The sequence below is a fragment of the Cupressus sempervirens genome, chromosome 8 (genome assembly GCF_028749045.1).
Source record: "Cupressus sempervirens isolate cs-2001-9-10 chromosome 8, ASM2874904v1, whole genome shotgun sequence".
In the NCBI taxonomy this organism is placed as follows: Eukaryota; Viridiplantae; Streptophyta; class Pinopsida; order Cupressales; family Cupressaceae; genus Cupressus; species Cupressus sempervirens.
The window spans coordinates 358,311,113-358,334,257 of record NC_143125.1 but is presented as its reverse complement, the minus strand read 5'-3'; positions in this window follow the sequence as shown (position 1 = coordinate 358,334,257).

Here is a 23,145-nt window from a genome sequence, read left to right as displayed (position 1 = left end):
CAGAAATTTATAGCAATTTAGGAAAGATGGGAGTAGTGACTGTGACTTCCTCCTCATCTTCCTCTTCCCTATAGATCCAATCTTTGATTGCTTCTTCTATTTTTGCTTCTAGGGGAGCTAAGGATTGCAAAAACATGCCAAAAAGGGTCATTGAAGAAGCTGAAGGATTCTTTTTGGTAGAGGGTTTCCCATACTACCAAGGGGAAATAGGTAGGGAAGTAATAGAGTCTAGAGTATATTTGCCAATATTGAGGCTCATCATTTTAAATTTCTATTCACACTTTGTAAAGGACAATGTTAGCTCATGAGAAGAGAAGTTATGTGGAACCAATGTTTCTATAATATATAACGTATTGATAGAGATTGAGTTGTCATTAGGGACAACTATCTCAATACCATTGAAGGGGAACTTGATGCACTAATGGTACATAGAAGGTTTCATTTGCACGTCATGAATCCATGGGCATCCCGACAACAAATTGTATATAAGTGGTATGTCTAGGACTTGGAACATGAAATCTTTCTTAAGTGAACCAACTTTGATTAGAAATACAATTAGACCTTTGGAAGGTCTTTTGGCCTCATCATAGGATTTTATAGTTATCTTGCACCTAGGGTCAATGGAAAATTTAGACATGCCTAACTGTTGGATCACATTGAATGAAATGATGTTCAACCCTACATCATTGTCTATTAGAACTTGATGAATGTGAGTATGAACGATTTGGACATCAACATGGAGAGCAAGGTTGTGGAGATGACTGAGAGCTCAATCTCTTCTTTAGAAAAAGTGAGGTAGTGAGGTGAAGAGATATGGTTCACCATAGCTTGGAATCATTCCTCGTCGATATCTATGGGACCATTGGAAAAACATAAAGGTTTTTCAAGGATGTCCTTGTGCAAAGGGGATAATTCTAACTCATAGATGGAAATTTGAGCCAAGGTACATTGCACTTGGTTGACAAGGTCATAATTGGAGATCATGGAGGTAGTTGCTTGTTTAGAAGATGAAGCATTCTTAGGATCATGAGAAAATTTTAGGAAAACTTTAGATTCCCCCTACTGATAGTGTTAAGTGGTTCACTCTATGAGGAGGAAGATTCAACCACTCAAAGTACCACTTTAGTTCTAGCGTCATTATAGTGTTGGGGAGCATTTCACATTTTGAGTACAACTTTGGGTTTTTTATCCTCAACATCATAGTGGGGTCATTTTTCATTATTAGAACTTGCCATGCATAGACACTCAATGGGCTCAAGCATGCCTATAATGTTGTCTATGCCGGAGTAAGCATAATTGATCTTGGCATCATGATTCTTCTTGGTAGCCTTGGAAGTTTCATCTTTCTCATATTTGGGCATGGGTTGCTTGAAAGCTTTATGGTCAAATTTTTAAACAAGACCATCTTTGAAAAATTTACTAGCCTTAATGAGATCTTGGATAACATTTTTAAGCTTAAAACAATTTTCATTGTTGTGTCCTTTGCTTCTATGATAACTGCAAACATGATCCTCTCACCACCAATGAGGTCTAACAGGTGGGTCATAGGAGCAGAAATTATCTGGTAGTGTAACCATCTTGTTTTCAATCAAGGTTTTATGACTAGTTCATAAGGCTCAACCATTGGTGTATAAACACGTGATGTTTTGTAAATTGAGAGCTTTTGTTAGTTGTTTGTGGTTTCAAACCTTCTTGTTATTTTGTGGAATAAATGGCATGAGAAAGGTTAAACATAGGTTCCTTGGTCTTAGGAGTGTCCTCTACTCCTTCATTGATGACATACTTGTTCCTATTACAATTTTTACTATTGTCTTTGCCATTTCTAATGTTATTTTTGTCTTTGTTTACAACAATGTCACCCTTTTTGATAGCAACATCCTCAATTTGATATGTACTCTCAACCATTGTGTTAAAGGATGTGACCAACTATTTTTCATAAGTCAAAGTATAGTTAAGGTACAAGTGTGTTGAAAAAAATGTCAAAATTTTCAGCCTCAAGAACTTGCCAAGGGTATCTAGAGTATAGGGATCTCCATCGTTGAAGGTATGTTGCAAAACATTCTCCTAGTTTTTGTTTGATATTGCAAAAGTCCAGCACAGTTATGGGATGTTGCATGTTGTAGGAGTATTTTTGGATAAAGTATTGTACAATCTTGTCAAATATTTTGAGAGGGGGAGTAAATTTCATGAACCACTCCATAGCTTGTCCTCTTAGACTCCTAGGAAACAAACACATAAGATAGGAGTCTTCATGCATGAAATCCATGCTAACAGAATAGAAATGCCTCACATGATCGTGAGGGCCACCATTTCCTTCATATCTATCATAGTTAGGAACCTCTATACCCTTAGGGAATGAAGGCATGTATAAACTCCTATCAAATGGAAGATCATATATCTATTCAACAAATGAAGTTTTAGGTGGCTCTTTTGAAGTTTGCAATTGTGCAAGATGTTTCCTCAATTCTTGCATTTCTTCTCTCAAGATTTTAGGCTTAGTGGGCTCTCATTTTTTGATTATTCATTGCACATCAAAATCTTGGGGGAGCTTCCACCCTTTCATTGTCATTTACTAGAAGTATTGGTCCCCATTTTTCTCTAAAGCTTTTAGCATCAGTTTTTGAGCGAGCTTGTCTTGTTGAAATCTTACAACATCTTCACTAGTGATCTTCTCATCACTTTCGTGATGTGATTATGATTGTATAGGTTGTGATGGGCATGGTCTCAAGTTGACTCTATGAGTCCTTGGAGGTGTGTGATTGCCATGATTTCAACTAATGTGAATGTGTTCAAAAGGATTGCTATAATAGTCTAATCTAGTTTCCTCATTGGGTGTATGAGGATTAGGTTTAGCTTATTGATCCACTCTTTCTCTAGCACAGATAGCTTCCCTAAGTCTTTTGTTTTCATGTTCTTTCTCTTCTAAGAAATGTTTGTTTTCATCAGGGTACATGTTGGTCAAAGTGGTTTCACCCATGCCTGTGTCAAAGGGTATTCCAAATGGGTTCTCAAAACTATAAAGTAGATTGTACTAGACATTGGTTGTCTGCAATTGACTAGAATTGGGGTCTTCCACACAAGGTTATCTATGAGGCTGCCTAGGTGGAGTTTCTAACTATGGAAAAATGAAAGGGGAATGACAACCATTACCAACTTAGAACCTAGTTTTGATCAACATGTAAGGACATGTCTTTTCTTAATAGGATGAGAGAAGTGTTTCAAATTTGAAGCTCTTACAATCAAGAATAATCACTTGTCAAAATAGAATAGACAGCTTGTCAAAAGTGCTCAAGAATTTATAGCACTAGCTCAGTGAGCAAGCATGAAGCTCAATATAAAATAGCTAGCATAGAATGGTAATCAAATTTCAACAAGTGATCATCAATGAATTTTTTTAGACTTACATCTGACGGACTAAACCCATCTTTTCAACTTGAGACAAAACCTAACATACATATTTGTGACTAGGACTAGGAAGGACTGAAGTGATAAGAACTTAGATTGGATGAAGCAAAATGAAAAATTTGTTTTGATAGCAAAATCACCCTAGTAATATTCTTCTAGAACCCAAGCAATAGTAGGACAATAAATTAAATCATATGATAGAGTTTGTAATACTAGTATGACACTTTTCTCTTGAGCGACAATTCGTACAAGGCGAGACAAAAAAGTTCAGTATAGTAGGGTGATAAACTTTAGAAAAATAGGGTGACAAAATTTTTGAAAAAAAGTGTTGGGTGATAAAGTGCTAGTTTTGTGTAAAAAAGACAAGTTTGACTTCAATTTATTATGTTTCAGTTTGTCAGTCAGATAGTTTTTTGACCAAGCAATTTCATATTTTAGTTTGTGTTGAATAACATCAAGGATTGAAAATAGTAGGGGCTTTTGGCATGTCTCAAAAAATTGAACAAGGGTCAAAACAACCTTTCCAATACACATTTTTGATATCAAAACAACATTCCTACCAATTTTATTGAGATATTTGATTTGTAAGAATGTTTGCATAGGTCAACACATTCAAAAACATTAGTTTAGCAATCTACCTTAGAGTCATAGTTCATTACTCAACAACTTGGCCCACACTAAGTGATCTTTCGCCTCACACCAAGTGGTTGCCTACAAGAGATATTGGCTTTGTCATGGAAGTGCCATAAGTACAAACAAGGGAACAGAGATGGTGAGTGTAAATCTTGGGGTGATCTAGGTAATCTACTAGGATCGATCCTTGCACTAAGAAGTTAAGTAGAAAAAAAGGTAGCTACTAATTTAGAGTGTTTAGAAAGGGCTTCCATTTTTAATATTCCTCTTGCACCCAATTATAGAATAGCCCACCTTGTGGTGGGTAACAAACCTCACAACCACAAGAGCACCTTAAGTGTTCTTGCCTAGTGATCTCCTTATGGTCACAATCCCATAAGCAATCACACTAAGTAAAGAAAAACAAAATGTCTACCAAGGTTTTGTGTCCTTGATAGCCTTGATTTTATAGTGGGTTGGAATAGCCAAATTTTCTTGTCCCCACTTGGGTCATTCCTCTTGGTTGCCCAAGAGAAGGCCCTCTGAAGGATTCTAACTACCACAGATTGGATCCACTTTCAAGAGTTAAGATTTCTGATTTACCACAAAGGTGAAGAGCATACTCTCCTATCTTGATCATTTCCCCCAAACATGCCAAGAAGATCCAATTATCCCTTTGCTTTCAAAATCCAAAAGCAAGTCAAGATTTTTGATTCACCACAAGGGTGAAGAGCATACTCTCCTATCACCAAAGGACCTTAATCATAAACATGAAACAACTAGTAGTATTACCAGAAATGAAATAAAGGAAATAAAAAAAAGTTTTGGTTTATATGCTTTGGGCAGCCCTATAAACAATTGTTAGTAGCCCTTGCACACTTGAAGCATTAACATGCATTCTTTTTAGGCAATTATGCAAGCAGGCATCTGAAGGAAAAAATCTACAAACACAACCATTAGCTCCATAAGTTAGTATGAAAATAGCATGAAATCTAAAAATAGCCTACAGTCAAACAACCATAGACTTTTAAAATCAAGCAAATAGCAAGAAACAACCTATAAATTGACCAAATCTCACAAACAAAAGGAAAATTCAAGCCAGACGATAGTTTATGTTGGAAGACTGTCATATGATACATCTCAGTATACCCGTGTGATAGTTTTCTCTTATGTAATATTTCTACTTAATCCAAGTGACAAAACTTACTATACTAAGGCGATGTAACTTACTAAGAGAATGCAATACTTTTACCAAAAAAGTATTGCACAATAGTACAAATAAATGTTGCACGATACTGGCAAAGTATCACTCAAAAAGTTGTGTCTGTGAAAAAAGGAAATGTGAACAAAAATTCAAAAAATGCAAGAAATGAAGTAAGCTAGAGAGAAACACTAGGATGTTTTGCCCCATGGTGGGTGCCAAAAATGTACCCTCAAAAGGTGTTGTACTCTAAACCATTCTATCCAAGTGATTCCATGAGTTCAAAATGCTTGGATGCCAGCTTAGAGATCCCTATCCATGAAGTGCAAGAGAGTATGACTCAAAACTACATTGCATTGCGCATGGTTGGGAAGCCACATTACCTATGGGCATGCATTGTGTAATGAGCATGGGTATGTAGGGTAGACAAGTGGAGGGGATTTTATCATATACCCTGGCTATCCCGACAAGGTATATGTGAAGAAGTCTCTAATAAGTGACAACTAAATGATATCATGGGTAATTAACTAAGATAAGAAAATATAACATACCTATATGACTATACCGAAGGTATGTGCCTATTCAACTTATTCGAGGGCCAAATGTCTGCATAGTTCATCTAGGGACATAACATGATGGCCCCCCAAGGGAGAGTTTTCATAAAATGTTTAACTTGGGCTCTGCAATGCCAAGCAATATACTCTCCATCGGAGTCCCTATATTGTAGACCCATAGAGTGACTCACCAGGACCTCTTATATTGCATTGTCTTGTGATCTTAGTTTTAATCCTCTATACTATTTGGCATGAGTGTTACCCATGGATGATTGTGTTGTATTTTTGTGGTTAGATCATTATCTTCATCAACATGGCTTGAGTTTTACTACGGGTGTAACATGGTTGGGAGGCATAGTTACCTATACCACTATTGGTGACTAGTGTACAAAGATGGTCTATTTCCAATTTGAGGCCGATGTTGGATATTTAATTGGTACCTTGGTGTATTTGGGGTACATTCTCTAGTGATTTATGTTTTACTTTGGATGCATTTGATATCATGTTTAGATGATGATTAGTATGTTCTTGATGCATTCCTTTATCATGATATTATATCATATTTCTAGATGATGTTTCTTACGATTGCTTTGGATTAGTGATGCTATTGGTAGATTAGCATGTTGGATGTACTTGTTCTTATGATGTTAGTTGATGATTAATGGTAAGAATGATCTCATGAGACAACTCCAACTATCTTGTTGGAAATTTGAGATCCATGCTTGGGGGATGGCTAGGGCATTTGAGGTCTAATGATGCCATTATGGTTGGGAGGAAACGAGCTCAGTTGTTTTTAACTTGGCGACTTCATTGCTTGTGCTTTCCTTCTTGTTATATTTGATTTATGCTCATATATGTTCATTTTGATGTTGCTTTCCACATTATTACATTAGATTCTATGGATTATGTTGGCGTTTTATTTTGATGTTAACAGTACTAAAACTACTAAGCGACAAAAGGCTTAGTACCTAGATATCAGTACATACACAACCTAAAGAATAGCCAATTCTCATTATCACTTGCATATGCAAAGTATTAGGACCCAACTTCAATAAAACCTTAGACGGTTTTCTACTCTTTTGGCTCTGTAAAACCAGGGCGGGTGCACCCGGGGATGGTTCAAAGATGGAACAATTGTATGAGAATTATCCTTAGTTTCATTTTGATTCTCATCTCTAAATCCTTAAACATATAGGTAAATAACAGATAAACACATCCCTTGAACAGATATGGCCAAGAAATCTTCTATAGCTCTGCAGATGTTTCCAACAACAATGGCTAAATGAAGCTAAAACAATCTAGGCAGGCAAGTGCTGGCCAACTTTGAAAATCTTACAGGAAAGATAAATGAAAATTGATTTTATGATGTATTTTGAAAAAGCTAGCTATAATATACTTCTCTTTTGGCTGAAATACTTTCGATCAGTGCCTAATCCATTGGGAATTCAGAGTCAAGTAAATTCTTAGATCTAATTTGTTGCCTTGCAACGAATTTTCATCGGCAATTCTTACCAGAATTTATCATTCTAAAATCCTTATTAACACCCGAGCAACCTCATCACATTCATCAAAGCCTTTACTTAATCCATTGAATTAACAACAATAACAAATGGATGTACAGTCTTACTAAATTGCAATCAATTGCATAAGCTTTTACTCACACAACATCAAGGTAGCTCAGTATTAAAAATGAGACAAAATTCAGAGAAGAACAGATATGGGGACAGTTCATAACTTGTATTCATTTCCTTTGAAAATGATATATCCTTTACAAAAGACCCAGAAAAACCTTCAGAGAAGAAGCACAGTTCTTTCTACATTCATCCATATCTCAGAAATTTTGACAGAAAAAGCATACTATAAATTTCTTTCCAAAAATGTTTGGACCAAAAAAAGAACTAAGCACAACACTTAGTGAAAACCAAATTCGGACCCATCTTTAGCCTTGGGATCTCACTTAAATAATGTGAGATGCAAAAAGCTTCAGGCTACAGTAGGTGACAGGTGTCCTTCTTTTGAAAAACAAAAAACAAGACTAACAGAAAGGTTGATTACAACAACACTTCTTGGCGGGTCCCTTTCTGTTATGCTTCTTGGTTGTTATGATCTGCTCTCGCAATCATTCCTCATCTTCAGAGTACATACCCATAAGGTCTACAAGTGATGTATCATCTTCTGTTACATGCAAAATCACTTTAACCTGGGGATCTTCTATGTCATAATTGCTGACTACAAGAGTAACTATTACTCTTACATCTTCCTTGTCATCTTCTCCTGACATCTGTTCACTAAACTGATCTTTCCATCTGTTGAAAGTATCATCATCTGGCCAATCAAAACTTAGGGTTTCTCTTTGTATCTTTATTAAAGAATTGGCATTTTCTTCTAATTCATCGAATTCTTTTCTTATATCGGCATAATACAGTTGTATTTTTACCAGCTCTTCATTTGTCTTTGCCCAAAACCAACAACCAGTCTCACTGATGATGTTTGTTATTCTGTTATCAAATAATTCATCCATTTCCTTTTTCCATTTGTCCTTTTCCTTTACTGTATCAACAGATTCTAAGGCACAAGGAAATAGGGTGAATTTTTTAGCAAGATATCTTGAAAAATAGAGTGTCAATTTCCTCTGTAAAGAATCTCTTTTATTTTCAAAATTATCTAATTGATTCAATAAATCAAAAATTCTTTCAACCTGATGATAAGGCATTTGAACTACAGATATACAAACAATTGTAACATCATTATTCCTCTGTCTCCACTTCTGTGCAAGAGAGTCTAGTCCATTCTTTTCTTTATTTAACTCATCTATGAGGGTTACAATCCTGGTCAAATGGTCATAAAAATCTGACCATTGTATTTTATCCTTCAAGTATGTCACACCCTGCTTCCATTTCTCTTCCTGCTGATTTCTAAATTCTATCTGCCACTCATGTAATTTGGTTTTTTCTGCTTCAAACTCCTCTGCAGTATAGAATTGGGGTCTTTCAGGGGTGTCAGGTATCTCAATAATAGGGGTTAATCCCACAGATGACTGTGGGGGATATGCAATTCTTAATGTACTGGATTCTCCCACTTTTCTCTTTCCAAGTACCTTTTCCAATTGAGATATCCTGTTTTCTAACTCAATTCTCCTCTTTACCTCTTGATTATAGGCTTCCACCACTACTTTATATTTATTATGCATATCCATCATTTCCCTCTCTTCTCTTTCCGCAGTAGCCAGGGCAAATTTAGAATAATCCACATTCATGTGGGCTGCCTGTACATTTGAAGTGTCAGCAACTCTTCTTACAATGATACTCCCTGTCAATCCTGAGTCATCAGGCTGTGATGAAGTAACTCTGGATCCTCTTCTCAGGGACCACATAACAAGGGTAGCTTGATCATTGCTGAATGCTGTACCCAAGAATTCCTCTTTATTCGGATCCTGGAGTCCTAAATTATTTGAAACAGAATTAAAAACTAATGCGTCAGCAATGTCCCAATTGGGCAATAATAAAACATTAGCATTTTTTACCATCTGTCTTCCCTCATCAGGGGTTATATTTTGGAACTCTTGAACCATTTGTTCCTTTATTAGATTTTGAATGGAGGTCTCATCCATTTCTGGATGTTCTGCTCTCATATTATTGCACCTTTGCTCAAAAATGTGCATGTTTACTCTCCACGCAAACTGATGGAAAGCCCTAGATCTTACAAAATTGTTATCAGACAAAAAATGCTGACTGGCTTGTTCCAAAACAGGGTCCAATTCCCTTCCTCTGAAATCTGCTGTAGTTAATTCAAAACTTGGTACAGGGGTTTCCTGAGGGTTCCCTTCATCAATCTCTGCTTGTGTAACAAAAATTTCTCCTTGTGACCCCATTTGTTCAAATTGCTCATTGGTGAGTTGTTCTTCCTCAACTCTTATTGGGGTTTGAGAAGGTGAGCCACTTTCATCAGGGGATTCTTCCTCCCTTATTATTCTCCTTCTTTTGGGGGAAGGTTCAGGGGGTCTTTCTTCTAGGACAGTGCTGGAAGATCCAACAATCTATTTTTCTTTATGCACAACGGGCACCTGCTGTCGGACAATAGTATATCCTATTTTCTTTCGTACCACCAGTGGACCTACTCCAATGTTGGGAGTGAAACCCAATTTTCTCATAATTTCTCTGGCTTTATCTGGAAAAGAATTAATAAAATGCTGTTTCTTCTCATTCATTACCTCCATTATCTCAGAGAAATTACTCATGAGCTTATGTACTTTATCTGCATTGTTTGCAGCATTACTAAGAGGACTGAAATTTTTATCAAAACAATTAATGAATTCCAAAACTTTTGAATAGACTCTCCATTTTTCTTTCTTTATTTCTTGCTCATGGAGAGAATATTCATTTCTTATTACATCTTCTAGAAAATAGAATTCATGCTGAACTGGACGCAGCTTGATTCTCAATCTAAGGGCAGAGTTAAAGAAACCTTCTGTATCACAAAAACGAGAGTGAGACACTGCCATTTTGTATTGATCCAAAAATTTATGGAGAAAGGCCCACCCTTCTTTAGTTATCACAAATTGGTGGGCTATAGTACAAGTAGGAAAAATTGATCCTGTCCCCCTTTTGTGCAAAAAGGCCTCCTCCACTCCTCCCAACTGCCACAAAAACTCAGCTACCCCTACCTTTAAAGGTACCTGATAGGGTAACACATGGGGTGTTCCTTTGAAACCATAGACCCTGATGATGGTTGAGACTGAATATGGGACAATATCTCCCCAATTATGTGACACTTTTAGATTATGGGTTTTGTCCATAGGCCTAACAAGGTGCATTAATGCCTTAGGGATTCTGGGATTGTCACTCAATAAGAGGCACCTTAGTTTGGAGGCAAAGTGCCTATCAAATCTAACGAAGCTAGCATTTTCTGCTTCCCAGGTCATGTCTGCACTCCATAATTGGACTGGTAGTGCTTCCCCTTCTTATTCTCTATTTAAAACCATTTCTTTACCAAAATAAGTGGCCCCTTTAAAAACAAACATATGCATCAGTAAGGAATACTGACCCCAAACCTTTTCCACCTTGCCCTGTGCAATCCCCACCAATCCATGATGGATCTCATTTGCCAAGTAAGATGCAAAATCAAAAATTATTTCCACACCAAAAGAAGAGATTTGGGTGATCATATACATGAAGCTCACTGGAATAAAATCTTCTTTGCCCTCTCCGAAGACTCTGCACAGGGTCCTATATATCTCCACTGCCCTGGCATTAAAACATGATTTCTTGAAGGGCTCTTTAGAAGATGATGTTATGGTTGGGAGGCCTCCAATCCAGCCTATGTGGGCTTTCAGTGCACCCTGTCTAACTACATCCCTCTTGGAAATATATTCTTTTTCTAAATCTATCAGATTAATGGGCACATGATACATGGTGAGGGGTCCCAGACTGAAAACCTTCCTAATTTCCTCGGGACTGATGGTAACTAAAGCCTCACCATCTATTCTCCTCACTACCTTAGTGGCTTGGTCATAGTTTTTTGCTATGGCTTCAAGCAAGTCAAAATCCATAAACACGCTGGGAACAACAAGCTTCCCAAGATCAAAATTCCAAATGTTGGCATGAGGGGCATATAACTTTCTCTTTGCAAACCATTTCTTGAATAAACTTAAACCAGTTTGAGCAGTTTGAGCATCCCGGACCCAATTACCCTTATCGTACAATCCATCAGCTACCCTAAGCCGAGGATTGAGTGAGGTTAACCTCTTAACTTGCACCGTTTCTATAGTGGACTCAGGAAGTAACTCAAGCAAATCATCATGCACATTTCTATCCAGGTAGTTTACTGCTCCTGTAAATCCCTTCTTAGGAGGCATCTTGGGCTATCCTCTTTAAAACTTAAAAGCTCACAGAGATGATGGCAGTTTTACTTACTTGAATTCTGTCTCAAATCTCCTTTGAATTCCTGCAAAATTTCAGCGAACAGATAACTTGACAATTCTTATCAACCTTGGCACGCTTTTCTTTCAGTAATAGCTTCTGCACAAGAATGGCTTCAAATCTTTTCTCGCGTGAAATGAAACTGATGCAATCTCTCTGTATTATACTCTATTTTTTCTCACGGACGAAGCTTTCTTGTCTAATTAATACAGAGAGTGGCACTACATTTTTTATTTAAAACTGCACCGTTGATCTTCAAAGATCCTACGATCATGCGGTACAAAGAGAACAACTAGGAGTTATACTTGCCATGTCAGTTATATTACCCAATGAGAGCTTGCCACGTACATAATTCTTTCTTTTGATGGTGCTTACCTTTAGACCCACTGACGATGGAGAACACGTGTCAGCATGTCGCTACTTCGTCATGCATAAAGAACTAGCACCTTGCCATAACGAGGCGGCGACAACCGTTGATCGGACCAAGAAATGATCGAAAGATACGCTACAGGACTTCTTAAGAAAGAAGGCGGTGGGCCCATCTCGCTATGTCACTGTAATTATCTTCCTTGTAACTCTTCATAATGAGATAGCGAGCTTCGTTGATTTACTTCAAGCTGATGTTCCAGATTTCTTGTACATTTAGTCAGGTAGGTATTAATGAGAATCGGATCTCTGCATAGCTGGCACATGTCAAAATTATCACAGTCATCTGTCATTACACATCATCATAGATCTTGCCGATCTTTTGTCATTTTACGGGGCCTCGCTAACTCGCTAACGGTGAAGCATCTCAATTTTCCGATAGCGAGGTAGCGAGCTCCGGCACTTTAAAGGATTCCGTGCCGGAAAAAGCAAGGGGGTACCCAATAATTACTTCTGTTAATTAAAACTGATTCTGACAATAGTATTTATGACAGGTCATGCCACCTGGTGTAATTATGATACAAGCAAGATGCAATGTCATCATTTTAAGATTTTCACGTGGCCTCGCTACTTCGCTAACGGTGAAGTGCCTAAATTTTCCGATAGCGAAGTGGCGGAACTTCCGAAAACATCAACATTTCGGCTCTGATGTCAGATATTCTAGTGGGTCCTTCTCCCCCTTTTTATGGCGAATTGCAAAGTGTACCTGCACAATAAAGCAATTAAATAGCAAATCTCCGATTGCTGCACCTTCACTTCATGGTCCCACCGCTTAAAAACTCAACATTCGCTATCTCGCTATACTTAATGAGCATGCAACTTTCAATAGCGAGGTAACGCCAGCGGTAAATCTAATCGGATCTGACGGTTGGGACAAACAGTAAGAAAGGTAACCCGGGAGAAAGGAAAAGGAATACGGAAGCATATTCGCTTCTTTTGAATTTTGAAAATTTTGCGCCTGACCATTTATAAATAGGGATGAATGTAAGGCTTACATGGCGAATATTTCTTACAGATGGTTTATCCAAAACCTTATACTTCATTTAGACATAGAACATCTGACTTTTCTATGGTTTAACTAAAAATTTTTTACTGCAGAAAAAGTCAGACCAACAGATTAGATATTAGAGTTATTTAATCTCCTTATTTTTTTGAACGTTTACTCCTTGACTATGGTGGTTCAAGTACTCCCCATTATGGAGGTTCTAACTCTATCTTCCTTCTAGAATTATCATTGAGATTTTTCCTTGTAATCCTTGATGACATTGGTTTAGCATTGGGAGATATTGGAAAATTATTGCATGACTATAGAGAGAAATATCATGTAATACTAGAAAGTATCACATGAAAATAGCCAAGTATATTGTGCAATACTGGAAAGTATCGCATGGTAATTGTAAGAAGTATCACACAATACTGGAAAAGTGGTGTAGAGCATGAAGGCACTATTGTGGCATTTTGGTTTAATGTTTTTTTCCCCTCACCTAATCATCCTAGGATAAATAAGTCTTGGATAAATATCCATGTTTGTAATAAAAAGGTACCTTCATGTATGCCTAGGTCACTTTTGGTAAGTTATAAGCCAAAGTTGATAGTTTGGCAAAATTGGGTCTTTTTGGGGGTTTTTTTCTTAATATAGCCTAGGATTATGTGTTTTTAGTGGTTTTTGATGTTTTTGAATAAGTTGGGATCTTTTCCAAGTCTTAGAAATGCAAAATGGTGAAAATTGCAAAATTGCAATACTGTAAAAGTTGCTTAAAAATGCATGTTAGTTGAAAAGGAGTTGTAACTATTCAAATAATAGTTAAAAATATTGGGATGGAAGTAGGAAGGATAAATAAATCACTTGTAAGGTCAAAAAGGGTAGATTGCATAGATTGGGAGAAGTTGGATTAATACATTTTTAGTTTTGGAGCAAATTTACTAGTTTTCTGTACTTTGTCCATACTATATGGATTGGTAAGCATGATCAGATAATGGATTAAGGAAGTTTTTTGTTTTATCTTTCCATTTATTTTGGTTGCATCTCTTTGTCTTGAGTTTTGTTCAAGTTATCTTACTTTTTGTATAGGAGGGTTTGTAAATCAAAAATTTTGTGCAAATTTCAAAGATGGACCTCTAATTATGACTCCTGCCATTGGTTTTTAATGGCCTCTTGGGGAATGAAAATTAGATGGGTCCTCTTAGTGATTCCAGGGTTTCAAAACTAGACAATGTGTTTTACTATTTTTCCTAACCAACCCTAGCTCAATTGCCTATGTGGACTTGACCTTGTGAATATGTTGTTTGGGTTATAATAGGAGGAGATTTGTTGAAGGATTGAGTGCTTGGAATTAAGTTGGAGTAAGGTGAATAGAAATTCTTGAGTATTGGTTGTTATTCCATGACCCCATTTACCCATGGTTTCTTTATAAACAAAGCCTAATTAGGCTAATTAGGACTGTGTTGGTTAGTCAAGGAAAAGAAGTGTTGGAGTAGAATTGAGACCTGGTGCTTTGGGATTGGAAATAACTTTGAAAAGGGTATTTGGAACCCTAATTTTTTTTAGGGCTTGTTTGGGATGTTTGAAAGTTTGACCCCATAAACCTTTTAAGGAGATTTAATAGGGCTACTAGGTGAATTTGGGTTTGATACATTGTGGAAGTGTGAGAATCAAACTAGTGAGTTATTTTGTGTTATGTGAGTGCCCTAAGTCCATTTCATGCCTTGGAACCATTGAAGTAAACCTTTATTGTACTTTTATCATGTTGGCTTAGTTGTGGGAATCAGGTCTTAAAACCATATTTTGGGTGAACTGGATTTTTAGACTAGGAATGCTTGAAGGAGTTGATGGTTTTATTTTATAATGTATTTGGATGATCTAAACTTTCTATAAACTTGAGTTAAGGTTGGATATTTGATAACTAGTTGAGTTGTTGAAAGTGTGGGAAAGCCCATTGTCACATTTCTAGTTGTGTACTCTGCATCAAAAAGTATCGCTTGGTAGTAGTGAATAGTATCATATGATACTGGAAAAGTATCACATGGTTTCTATGCAAAAACCTACTTAAGAAAACAATAAACATGTTTGATCGTGTTAGATGAGTTTCAAAGACTATTTTGGATACCCTATCTGGTTGTGCCCCTTCCTAGGTCTTGATAGTTTGGTGATTAAGTGTTTCTTGTTTGTTAATTTTCTTAGCTGGTTATTGATGTGTTGGTAAGTAGTGGCATTTGGAGATTGTTGGTTGATTGGACTATTTGGTTGAATCTTATGATGTGATCTTTGTAATCAATTTCATGTTGATGTTGCATGCATCCATGCTTTATACCTTAAAAGAAACATGTATTGAATTTTGGGACTTCTAAAAATGAGAACTTAACCCTCTCCATGTGTTTCCACCAAATAACATTAGTTAAACTTCCATCAAACTAGCAAAAATATGGTTTTCATGCATGAAAATGCCAAAAAATTGAAATTGACAATTGATTGTCAGTTCAACTATGAGTTGTCAAAAATTTTTGCAACTATGAAGTTACAAAGTTACATATTTTTTCACCTTCAACGTTCTTAGGATCAAAATTGGCAAAAAAACCATAAGTCTAAAATCTCAATTTCTAGCATCCAGGTCCTGTTGATTTTCTACCATAATGATGTCTATATGAGTTGCCTTGAATTTTTGTATAGTTGAAGTGATTTCTTGGGGATATAGAAAATATAATATTGGTACTTGCACTCACTTCCCCATGAAAATAACAAACCTCTTGTTACACTTTAACAAAATCATCCATTTTGGAATCTAACTCCTTTAGTGTCTCCTTGGTCTTGAATATGTGTCCAACATCATCCTCAAAGGAAAATGCTTAAAAATATGTTTGGAACTGATGTACAACTATTTCCACCAATCGTAAGTGTTTTTTAGAGTCATCATAAAAAATATCCTAGCTAGTTGAACTATAGAATTTATCTACTTCTAATAACTGGGCATGTATTTTTCCCTGCATCTCCTATATGTCTTCATACAAAGATAACATGACCTTGTCCTTGACCTATATCTTCTCAATGCACTCATTAATCTTATCAAGTTATTCTCTTGTATAAAAATCTAGCAATGTTCTATATCTTTTCCCTTTTATTGTCCCAATGCCTCTAGATGGTTAGTCCAACTTGATACTTCATCTACTAACATAAAATCTTGGTTAATCATAGTTGTAATCTTAGCTAAATTATTCCATATACTATACAATAGATGCATATTCTCCTCTATAATCTCTACTCCCTATTAATCAAAAATGAGATTCCATCTCTTACTAGCATCCAAAAATGATTCATCTAGTGTAGGGGTTAGAGCTTGTTTCTCATTCTGATTATTTCTATAAAGTGAACTATCCATGTCTCTGGATGGATTTCTATAGGAAATCCCATTACTCTTCTTAGGAGACCTATGTAATAGTTGATATCTAAAATCATGTATCCTTGAGTCATATCAACTTTTCTAGCCTACTATGTGGGGTCCTCATGATCAGGTGCTTTTCATGCACTATGTCCTTAGTTTATTTTTAATTCTCCATGTATCGTCTATCTACACTATCATATGTGATCTCCTAATATTCATTGGAGAAGGGAAAGTGGAATAATTTCACAACATTGTCTTGTTGGATGCCCAAGACAATCTCTCTAGTGATGCTCTTTACAACCTTTTCATTGGGAATGTAGTGTTTTTCTAGATTCATGATTAACTCTGAAGATTAGACTAATACTAGGTATAATATCATGTTTACCAATACAATTTAAATGAGTTCATAAATCTTCTCTAATCTCTTATGGGGATTTTTGCAAAGTACTAAGAATCTTGTCCAATTAATGTGCTCAAGTTTTATATCTCTAACTTCTGAGTGCAAATATATAAAGTGTAAGTTCTATAAGTGCAAGTGTGTAGGGTGTGCAACATGTGCAAAAATTATTAAGTGGGGTTTCCATGCTTGGGGACATGTGGGGATGTGTACCATGCACATTTTTTCACTTGCATAGGTGTGCAAGGTGCAAAAATTTGTACCATAGAGTTTAGGTGCACTTCATATTTGTTCATGTCTCTTAATGGGGGAGGTGTGAAGGTCTTGTACCTATGTAGGTGTGTACTAGGCCTTAGCTTAGTATAATGTTATGTGAGGAAATGTACACATTTGAGGTTGCAAAGGTGCACTCTTAGGGAGCTCAAGGATGATAATGACAAGAACTAGGGGGGTATACTTCTATTTGTAGGCTAGAGGTGCATGTGTGAGATGGGGTTGTGCACTTATGCAAGGTGCACATGTGTACATGGTGTACAAGTACAAATCTCTGCACTATCTTAGTGATTGGGGGGGGGGGTGGGAGGATTAGGAAGTTGTACACCTTGTACACTTGTGCAAGTGCACAAGAGCACAAGGTGCACACTTTTCCTTGTATGTATAAAAATTACCTTTTGCCTCCCAGATCTTGATGACATCTTCTCATAACTCCTACACCTAAGTAAAAATACTCCCACTTCCTAAGGCACCGTAAAGGACACCCCATTTTGAGGAGTAATTTCCAATGAATCAAAAGAAAAAAAAATGGGGGGGTCCTCATTTTTGAAGAAAAAAAAGGGGCATGTGTTGTGAAACCACAACAAATAGCCCCAACAAAAGGAAGAAATGACAAAGGAATTTATTTATCAATAAGTGATCTACAAACTTGTGTCCAGTTAGAACTTGATTCTTGATGTCACAAGAGGCTTTCTAAACACTTAACCCAAAGCCCAAACTTTTAACTTTCATGCTCAATGTGTGCTTAATGTCTTAATTTTGTTGATGCTCCTAGGTGCCAACCACCACAAGTGTACATTGACTTGGGAAAAATCTTTTGCTAATTAGAAAATGTGTCAAAAATCCCCATGAACCAACTTTCAATCATTGTATGACCTATGAGAATCCATTCAAGGGTTCTTAATGAGACATCAATTACTTATCTTTGTATTTTAGTGATCTTTCTTATTAATTTCATAGAGTTCACATGTTTCTATTTGATTCTTCCTTGAATTTTATTCTTTTAGTGAGCTAACATTTACGATTTTTTATAGCCTCACTTGATTGCTTCCTTTTCCAAACATTAGAATTCCATTTTGACACAGCACATTTCACTTTATTTTTTCTTTTTTGTTCCTTGATAGCAATTACACTATACAATCAAGGTGTTGGTGTTATTTCTTTCTTTAGAATTTTACCATTTTGATGTGTCTTAAATTTCTCCTGTAGTTAACTTTGGGAAACTCACATGCCAACAAGTGATCTTGATAAGATCATGAGAAAAATCTCTGCCTAAAATGGATTGCTTCAAACTTCTCTTTGCTACTACCTACCTAGGTTGAGGGTAACCTAGATTATCAGTTCTTTAAATGACTAGAGTTTGGATACTAATCAGTCTAAATGTTAGGTAGGAGCTGAAGATATCCTATTTCCTATGTATCACACATGTATTTATCTTTTACAAGAAATAAAGTTATTAATTTTCTTTGATAAAGAAATACCTCTTCCAGGAATGAGGCTTAGTTGGGATGGTCCACTTACTAGGATGAACCCTATATACACACCAACTCCTTGAATCTAAAACAAGACAACAATACACCACACAACTTTAAACAAAATACTTGAAATCATTTTTTTCTTTTTTGATTAGTCTTTGTTATAATGTTTGAGGAATTATTCATTGATAAAAAAAGGAACCCATTCCCCTTCAAGTGTACACAAACTAAAAGTATTATCCACTAAAATTTTAACAATTTGGTAGGGGTCAACCCATAGGCATTGGAACTTAGTATGGCTTGTTGGTTTCTCCTTAGCCTTATCCCACATGAGGATGAGGTCAAACATTCTAAAGGCTTTTACTATGGCCCTTTTATAAAACCAACACTTGACCACAACCTAGTGTTTTGACATGTATTCTAATGCATTCATTCTTTTATCATCCAATTCTAAAAGTCTCATCAATTAGAATTGACCCCTATCATCATTTCCAACATATCCTCTCATGAATTTTAACACATGAATCATGAGATTCAGAGGAAAAATGGGTTCTTGACCATAGAGCAACAAACAAGATGGATGTGCCTACAACATTTCTAACACTAAATTTGTTAGTTCATAAGGAATATTTTAGTTATATCCACCAATCCTTTGGGTTTTCTATGAGTAGATATTTTATGATAGTCATCAAGATTTTGTTTGTGGACTATGCAATTCCATTACCTTGTGGATAGTATTTAGATAAGAATTTGATTATTAGCTAGTTATCTAATGCCCATTGCATGAGAAAAATTGATGCATAGGAGGATCTATTATCATATACTAGAAAAAGGGCATCCCAAACTTGGTGATGATGTGTTCTTAAAGAAAGTTTGTAACCACTTAGGTAGTGTAATTTTAAAATATCTCTACCCCTATCGATCTTGCACAATAATTAGTGGCTATCAATATGAATGCATGACCAATAGAAGATGATAAGTTTATAGGACCAATAAATTCCAGCCCCCACTTAGAAAAAGGGTGTACCTTGAATATTGTTTGCAAAGGCATAGGTAGGTTTCTCTCTCTCTATTGGGGTTGGTTTAACAAACATGATAGGAATGAACATGATCATGGGTATCCTTAAAAAGGGTGAGCAAATAGTATCATAATCTTATGATCTGATGAGCTATAGATTCACTTGACCCATTCTCCTCTAGCACCTCTTTGGCTTCCTCAAAGTTTAGGTAATTTAGATATATTCCTTCATTGTTTCATTTATAGAGCTTACCATCTTTTAGCATGTAGGACTTTGATTTCATCTTCAAAACCTTGTACTATGACTTGTTCATCCCTTGGGGACATCAATTTTGCAAGAGGTAATGTATGATGTCTTGATATGATTCCCTTACTTGTGTATAAATGAGAGACTACACCTTGTTCTTCATTATTGTCAATTATCTTGGTTAGGCCTTCTCCTCTTACAAGCTTAATGGGTTGAATTTCCTAGTTTAATTCTTAAAAGATATCCATCCACTTCAATCTCCTTTTTCCCAGCTCATTATGCATTAATAAAAATTTGGCTATGGGATCGGGCACAATCACATACACCTTGCTTTGTAGTATGTAGTGGAAAAACTTATTGATTTCTTTCACAAGAAAAAATTACTATTTGTCTAAATTTGGGTAGTTCAACTTAGCATTTTCTTAGGAGAACTCATGAAAGAAATTGGCCTCTCATCTTTTTCATCCTTCTTTTGTGTGAGAATGCCTTTGCATGAGTGCTCTAATGCAAAGGAGTAGACCTTGTATGGTAATAAATAATCAGGGCTCACAAGCACAATTGTGGTGGAAATAACCGATTTGATGTACTCAAATAATTTCTTGACCTTGGGTTTCCACTCATTCTTCACTCCATTCTTCAACATGTCATTGAGGGGGTAGACTATCTCAGAAAAACAACTAATGAATTTTTGCACAAATTTGATCTTCCCAAAGAAATTTTTCAATTCCTTGCCACTATTGGGTTGTAAAATTTATAGTAATTCTTCCACCCACTCTAGGTTGATTGAAATAGAAGCTTCAAAGATGATGTGTCCTAGAAGTTTCTCTTTTGTGACCCTAAATGAACACTTCTTGGGATTGAGGGAGATGCCAATTTTCCTACACCAATTGAGTACCTATTTCAAATTCTTTATATGACTGCTTCTATTTTTGAGAAGACTATAATGTCATCCATGTAGATTACAGTAGACATGTTCACTAGCCCTTTGAAAGCTTCACTTATGGCTCATTTAAATGTTGATCCAACGTTTATTAATCCAGAGAGAATTCTTCTATGTACAAATATTGCCTACTTTGTAGTAATTTTTTTTTCAACCTATCCTCTTCATCCATCATTAAATAATTATTTCCCAAATACCCATCCAAAAATGACATCATCTTGGATCCATTCATAATTTGCAACACTTTATCAAGGAAAGGTAGTGGGTAATTGTGCTTTTGAGATGCTCAGTTTAGGTTCCTTAATTCTACGCATAGTCAAATCTTCGCACTCTTCTTCCTTACTAGCATGAAATTGGAAACCTAGACAAAATGTTGAATAGGGAAAATTATCTTGGCATCTACCAAATTCTAAACCTCTTTCATCATCAATGGTTAAATGATTGGATGTATAGGTCATTGCCTTTGAGGAAAAGGTTTGGCATCGGGTTTCAGAGGGATATTATGCATAATGATGTTTGGGTCATATGTTCAAAGCTCTTCATAGCTCCATGCCATAACACCCCTATACTTCTTGAGGAGACATAACATTTCATCCCTTTCCTAGGAATTGCAAGCATTCCAATCTTGACCATTTTAGGATCGTCTTCTATGCCCAAGTTGTAAGAGTCACACTTGGTGCTTCTTTCTTCTTGGGAGCACTCTTATTATTTTTTGATTCATCTAAGTTAAAAATTTTGATTCATCTAAGTTGAAAATTTTCTCTAGCTCCACCATCCCTTTAGGAATACTATTGGTTCTCAAGTTGATGATGTAATCTTGATCTTCATCCTCTTCCTCTGGGTCATCTTCGGATTTGTCATCGTTTATATTTCCTTTAAAAAAACTATTACACATGATGAATTCTAGAATATGTTGGTCATCCTAAAAGACCTAAAAGCTAGTGATATCATCTAGGATGGATAGGACAGTCACTAGTTCAATGGAGAACCTTTCAAGATTTTTCTTCTCAACTAGTTGTAATGTGCTAACAAAAATGGCGAGTGCATCTGCAATCAAATTTCTCCTTCTACAAATGGATTTAATATTTAGCACCTCAAAGTCATCAACCAAACCACACACTCTCTTGAAATAAGCCATCAAAATTTTTCTTTTTGCAAGAATAAATTTCTTTGATTTTTCAAATTACTAGCTACAAATCTCCTTCTACCACAAGTGCTTTGGTACTATTTTCAATTGCAAAAAGAAGACCTTCCATGAGGGCTTCATTTTCTTCCTCATTGTTACTACATATTAACTACATGCAGTGGGTGATATAGTAGGATTTACCTCTAGGGTTGATACTCTCAATCACGACTCTAACTCCTTATTTGCATTTGGAGGCATCAAACCACAAAGTGCATATCTCACATTCTTTAGGTGTTTTTTATTTGTGTTTGTCATTCACAACATTCACAACATTCTCCTATGGAGACATCATTCACAACATTCAACCCAAAAATGTCATTAATATTATGGTCCTTCATGGTATCTCTAGAAGTGTCATCTTTTTTCACATTGTTCACCACTAGGAGGCTGTCAGGTTAAATGTCTACTGATTATATCAATTTTATTAACACTATAGTGATGATGTCTTGAAAACTCAAATATTTGAACTCCAAATTGATAGCGGAATGTAGTAAAAAAAACATAGGGAGCAATCAAATATTTGGATCTACATCATCCCCTATGTACTAGAAATTACAAATTAGTAACCATGTTGTCTAAAAATTAAGGAAAACGTTCATCTTGTAGGGGTAATTCTCAAAACCTTGTAATGGCATTGTCATTATATATTTCTAATTGAAGCACATCAAGTGCCAAAAATTTGTTAGAGCCTAGGTTGGATTGGAGAAATAATACTTTATTTGGAGCATAATATTTTGTAATATTTTTCTTTTACTTAGGCTCAACATCAATCTTGATTTGGTTGTTGAGTCCTTTCCATGGAAACTACAATTGGGTGAAGTTAGTAGAGAACCACTCTCTTAAACATCTAGTCCATTCTCTTCTAAGGAGAATGTTGTATGTTTCAAGGATGTCTACCACATGAATATCAATAAAATTTTGAGTCCTAGGGTTTATAGTCAACTAGATGTGCACATCTTTCAATACATTGATGAATTTCACCTCTGTCTTGTCAAGTTGTATCAGCACCCAGTTACTAGGGTGTGTAATAATCCCTAGTCTTTGAGATATCAAAAGTGGTATAACATTACTTGAAGCATCGAATCAATAAGGAAATTATGATTTTTTTCCAAAAGAT